General features: G+C 43.3%; 1 long non-coding RNA gene across 3 annotated transcripts; it reads right to left on the reverse strand.

The window, feature by feature from the left end:
* Nucleotides 1–4,310: 4,310 nt before the first annotated feature.
* LOC131833608 (uncharacterized) lies at nt 4,311–5,982 on the reverse strand. Of its 3 annotated transcripts, none has more exons than XR_009354547.1 (3): nt 5,556–5,974; nt 4,859–4,992; nt 4,311–4,741 (listed from the first exon to the last, which is right to left on the reverse strand). It is a non-coding gene; the product is annotated as an uncharacterized LOC131833608 (long non-coding RNA). The 3 variants fall into 3 exon arrangements; XR_009354548.1 differs by having other exon boundaries at nt 5,757–5,962; XR_009354546.1 differs by having other exon boundaries at nt 4,859–5,982.
* Between the last annotated feature and the right edge of the window lie 32 nt (nt 5,983–6,014).

Raw genomic sequence — 6,014 nt, forward strand, 5'->3', positions numbered from 1 at the left:
CCATGAACAACTAGTTTTATCTTATTGTCAGGTGTTTCCTTAGAGCTAAGATTAGAAAATGAAATATCTCTTGTCAAATTCATCAGTCCATCAGAACTAAGGAGTAAGGAATATGAGTACTACAATTTTTTTTTTCTAAATTTTAAAAGCACCTTTATTATGCAGGGCACCTGGCTGGCTTGGTCAGAAGAGCATGTGACTCTTGGTCTTAGGGTCATGAGTTCAAGCCCCATGCTGGGTAGAGATTACCTAAATAATTTTTTTAAATGGCACTTTATTATGAAAAACAAGAACAAAAATTAATGCAATCCATGCAAATAAAGCAAAACACAATACTAACCAGGTTTCTTTTTCATTTCTTTTTTTAAAAAATATTTTATTTATTTATATTAGAGACAGCACATGAGCCGAGGGAGGGGCTGAGGGCAAGGAGAGAAAATATCAAGTGGAGTCCTCGCTGAGTGCGGAGGCCCAGGTGGGGCTCCATCCCACCACCCTGAGATCATGACCTGAGGCGAAACCAAGAGTTTCAGACATTTAACCAACCGAGCCACCTGGGTGCCCCTCTTTTTCCTCATTTCTAATATTGAGAGTTGTAATTTTGAGGAAGGTGTCAGATAATTCAAAACTATGACAACAAATTGGATCACTCAAAGAAGATGTAATTTTTAAGAAAGCCACAGTAAAAATGATTTTAATCATGCTGCAAACAACTGTTTACTACTGAATAGAGAAAATGCTTCTTTGCTTGTTAATGGGGAAACCCTTTTAAAATGAGGTACTTCTGCCAGTGGAGTACAAGTCCTCTGGTGGAAGGACCTATTAAACTATTTTTGTTAAGTGCTCCACTGGGTTTCAAATATACCCATGTGAGATCTGTCCATAATACTTTCTTCCAGGATACAGTATTAGAAGAGTGTTAGAACAGAATGAGCAGATAAGGTATGTCTTGAACAAATCAGAAACTGAGGATAAAATGAAGAGGTCATTTTGTTCCTGGATGTCTCAGCCTGCCACCTGATGGTAGGTAGATGCCGGCCCTCAGTGCAATAAGGCTGAGCACACAGACATGGCTTCCTGTCTGACATTTTTGTTCAGGTGAGCAGACCTTAAATAATGGCCCGCATCTCCTTACGTGAATATCAGCTACATTCCCATGGGATAATTAGTCCCATTTTTCTTGTTAACTTCTAAAGGGGAAATCCTGGGGGGGTGAAACAATAGGAAAACTGCGGCAGGTCTTTTTTTTTTTTTTTTTTTTTAAGATTTTATTTTATTTGAGGAAGAGTGCAAGCTAGGGGAAAGGGCAGAGGAAGAGGGAGAAGCAGACTTCCTGCTGAGCAGGGAGCCCCACACAGGGCTCAATCCCAGGACCCTGGGATCATGACCTGAGCCAAAGGCAGATGGATGCTTAACTGACTGAGCCACACTAGGCACCCCAGGTGGGTTGTTTTAATTTTTTTTTTTTAAAGATTTCATTTATTTTTTTGAGAGAGAGTACACATGCACATGCATCCACACAAGCAGGGGGGAGGGGCAGAGGGAGAGGCAGAGTCCCCACCAAGCAGGGAGCCCCAGGAGGGACTGGATCCCAGGACCCCTGGATCATGACCTGAGCTGAAGGCAGACACCCCTGATTGAGCCACACAGGTGCCCCAGTGGGTATTTTTTTTCAATGGAAAAAGAAAGTGTCTATTATAAAATATTCGAAGTAATTAATAAAATGTTTAAAATAAAGTCCATATATGGTTTTCTGAGGTTGTTTTTCATTTTTAACTATACTCTAGGAAAGAATTAGTGTAAAATTAGTCAATTTGTCCTATCAATGTAAGTGATAATAGCACTGCTACTTGCAAAACAAGTAATCCAGGGGTGCCTAGGTGGCTCAGTGGGTTAAAGCCTCTGCCTTCAGCTCAGGTCGTGATCCCAGGGTCCTGGGATCGAGCCCCACATTGGGCTCTCTGCTCAGCAGCGAGCCTGCTTCCCCCTCTCTCTGCCTGCCTCTCTGCCTACTTGTGATCTCTCTCTGTCAAATAAATAAATAAAATCTTAAAAAACAAAAAAACCCCAAGTAATCCAGTTAGCTGATGGCAGATATTTTTAGTATAAAAAGACACACACAATGGAAGTTCAACTCTGTTAAACTACCTACACTTTATAAATAAAGGCTCAAGGTAAATACACTAAAAGGTTGATCTTGGCCATTTCTGGGTAGTAGGATTATGGAAGATTTTTATTTTGTTCATATTCCAAATACCGAACAATAATCATGTATTACTTTTATGATCAAGAAGAGAAATCATTTTAAAAAATAACAAAAGTCTGGGGCACCTGAGTGGCTCAATCAGTTAAGCATCCGACTCTTTATTTAGGCTCAGGTCATGATCTCAGGGTCCTGAGATCAGGCTTTTGATGGGCATGGAACACACATGCACGTGCCCACACACGCACACACACACATATATGCTTCAAGTGTTAGTGTCACACTTGTGTTCTCTCTCCCTCTCTCAAATAAAAATAAATATATATATATAAGAAAAGTTTTAAGTGCTGAAGAATAAATATCTTAAAGTGTGTTGTCCAAGAATAACACTGAGGTTCTTTTTTTTTTTTTTTTTTTTTAAAGATTTTTATTTATTTATTTGACAGAGAGAAATCACAAGTAGATGGAGAGGCAGGCAGAGAGAGAGAGAGGGAGGCAGGCTCCCTGCCGAGCAGAGAGCCCGATGCGGGACTCGATCCCAGGACTCTGAGATCATGACCTGAGCTGAAGGCAGCGGCTTAACCCACTGAGCCACCCAGGCGCCCCTAACACTGAGGTTCTAAGAAGCATATCCATTTTTAAATGGTGGGGAAAGGCCTTGCATGACACAAAATAGACTGACTGCTTTTTAGTGTAGCAAAAGCAATCCAGGTTCCAGAGTCAAAAGACCTGGAGTTGAATCAGGTTCTTCCACTTTCTAGATAAGCAGCCTTGGATAAGACAATGGAACTTTAAGATTTCAAAGTATTCAAATCAAATCAAGAAAAAAATAAAAGTCTAGAAAAACTTGTTTTTATCAATATGATAAAACAATAATATATCAGAAGTATAAGAACTTATAGTGGAAGAAACTGAGAATTAAAGTAAATTGCTTTGGGGTGCCTGTTGGAGCATAAGCCTCTTGATCTCAGGGTCATGAGTTTGAGCCCCACATTAGGTAGAGAGAATGAAACAAAATTTTTAAAAGATTTTATTTGAGAGAGAGAGACACAGAGAGAGTGAGCGAGCAGGAGAGATGTAGAGGGAGAAGGGGAGAATCCTAAGCTCACTCTGGGCTGAGTGCAGAGCAGGGCTCAATGTCATGATGCTCAAATCATGACCTGATCTGAGATCAGGAGTCAGACACTTAACCAACTGAACCACCAGGCAAACCGCCCCCACCAATAAATCTTAAAAAAAAAAAAAAAAAAAAAAGTAAATTGCTCATTTCTCTGAGACCTCAACTGTCCTCATTAGAAAGATGAATTTAAATAACCTGTGCTGTTGTCAGTATTATTGTGAAGAATAAATGAGTTGATGTATGTCAAGTGCCCAACACTGGGTCCCCTACACAGCAGACGCTCAAAAAGTACAGTCTTGGCCTTGCTCCCTGAATGCAAATGAAGATGGGTGGGGAAACTGCACTTCAAAGGGCCTCTGTTCTATCTAAGGAAAAGAGGAACTATATAGGTCAATAATTATGGGTTTGTTTGTTTTTAAGTAGGCATGAAGGCCAACCAGGGCTTGAACTCACAACCCCGACCCTGAGATCGAGACTTGATTTGAGATCAAGAGTTAGATGCTTAACTAAGTCACCCAGGTACCCGATTGTGGTTCTAAATAAATTCTCTTAACTATAAATGTCTCTGCTGAGAGAAATCTTTCAGTTGGCTTGCTAGAGGTCTTTGCTCTTGCAACAAGTTTAATAAACTTTAACATGAGCCCATTAACTAAATTGTTAGAATAAATTTGTTTTTAACCGAGGAAGGAGAGATTATAATTACTCTGGAGCCCATCTTGTGGGGAAAATAGCCCCTCCCTGTTGAGGAGCAAGAATTCTTTGTCCCCCCCCCCTTTTTTTTTTTTTTATTTTTTATAAACATATATTTTTATCCCCAGGGGTACAGGTCTGTGAATCGCCAGGTTTACACACTTCACAGCACTCACCCAAGCACATACCCTCCCCTATGTCCATAATCCCACCCCCCTTCTTTGTCCCTTTTCCAGGAGCAAGAACTGTCCCCTTCAGGGTCCTTCTGGCTGGACTAAGAATCAAATTGACATGAGATAGATAAATAGGATAAATTTAATAGTGTAGGTACAGGGAATCCATACAGACATGGAAACTACAAAGACAGGCAAAATGAGATCTATACGTCATCCCGAACTAAGAAGGGGTTGGGACCTGGAACTTCACTGGAAAGGAAAACACTTAATGGACAGGAGAACAGATGTTTGGTAATTAGATGTCTGCCCTGCAATACAGGTGGGTCACTCAGATAAGATTTATCTCTGCTAATAATGCTTTTTCTGGAAAGACTCTCAATTTAGATTCTTCTATGTGATTGAAGAGGGACAAAAGTTTTCTTTTGCACTCTCAGGATCTCAAGTGCCTTCAGCTCAGAATAATCCATATGCCAAGTGGCACATTGGGCGTGGGGGTGGGGTGCTGTCCTGAAACCCTTCAATGCCAAGGAAAAGAGGAGGTGGTGGTGTCTTCTAAAAAGAAAGAAAAGAAAAACGTCACAGTCTCCATAGAGAGGAAGAAAAGGATAGGAGAGCCCCAGAGGAGTATAGCGTCCAGTGTTTGACTAACCTGGAGGCTGAGTGACTAACCTGGAGGCGGAGTAACCAAGCGGTTCCTTGGCTTCCAGAACTGTTTCCTTAGCTCTCAGATGGGAACGACGGTACCTATTTCAGAAGCCTCTTTACTGGAAGGCCTCTTGCACCAGCCACAGGCTTTTGCAGAACTGTCAAGTGTTAAACAATTTGAATATTTAACACAAAGAATGAATAAATGAACGAAGCCGCACATTGGCTTTGTTTGCGTATCTCAGCCACTCGGATCATCCGTTTGCTTCTCAGAAAACATCATGGAATGGCTTGAAAGGTCCCATCCAATTTAATGTTAGATATCCTCCATTTCTTCCCTTCCATCTCAATTTCATTCTTTACGAAAGCTTGCTGGTACAATTCTTTATGTGATGAAATATAACTGGCCCAACTAGATCAACCCTGCTTCATCTCACCAAGAGTTCCTTCCTTCCCTTTTCATCCACCCCATCTTCCTCTTTTCCTCAGTTCTCACCCCTCTCTTAAGCCTTCAAGAACCCATAGGCTTCTTCCTCGGAATCCCATTTTTTCTAGAACGAAGCATGTACTGCGTCCTTAAGGTTGCATGCTTTCCCCCAAATTCAATGTATTTCCCTCAGTTTTATCTGACTAGTTATAATTCTTTTTTTCAACTCCCACAATGCTTAGAAGTGTCTTGCACCCAATCACATTACTAAAAAAGAAGTTAGAAAAATCCTACTCAATTTCCTTATCACTGGATTGCTCTTCTTTACCCCCATCAGCTCCTGGCTCCCAAACAAAGCGGCCCACGACCCCGCGGAGCAGCGCGCGAGCAGCCAGGCCCCGGGCCCCTCTGGACTCAGCCCGGGGGTCCCGGAGCCCGCCGGCAGCGGGTAGGGCCGGGCCGCTTCCGGCCGCGCAGTTCCTCGCATAATTATACCCGCGAGCGCCGGGGAACCCCGGAGGGGCCCGGCGAAGGGTCGGCCTCCGCGGGCCCAAGCCGAGAGGAAGACGGGGACGCCGCCCGCTTTTGCAGACCCCGGAGCGACCTTAGCGGGCCTAGCGGCGACCGCGCAGTGACCGGCGCCGGGGCTGACCGACTGCCACGAAGCCACCGCCACGTCAGGGCAACTTCACAAAACCCGGGCGAGGGCGGGTGACGCACACCCGGCGACCGCGGCGGGGTTGGGTCCGTGGC

Source organism: Mustela lutreola, chromosome 6 (assembly GCF_030435805.1).
Source record: "Mustela lutreola isolate mMusLut2 chromosome 6, mMusLut2.pri, whole genome shotgun sequence".
In the NCBI taxonomy this organism is placed as follows: Eukaryota; Metazoa; Chordata; class Mammalia; order Carnivora; family Mustelidae; genus Mustela; species Mustela lutreola.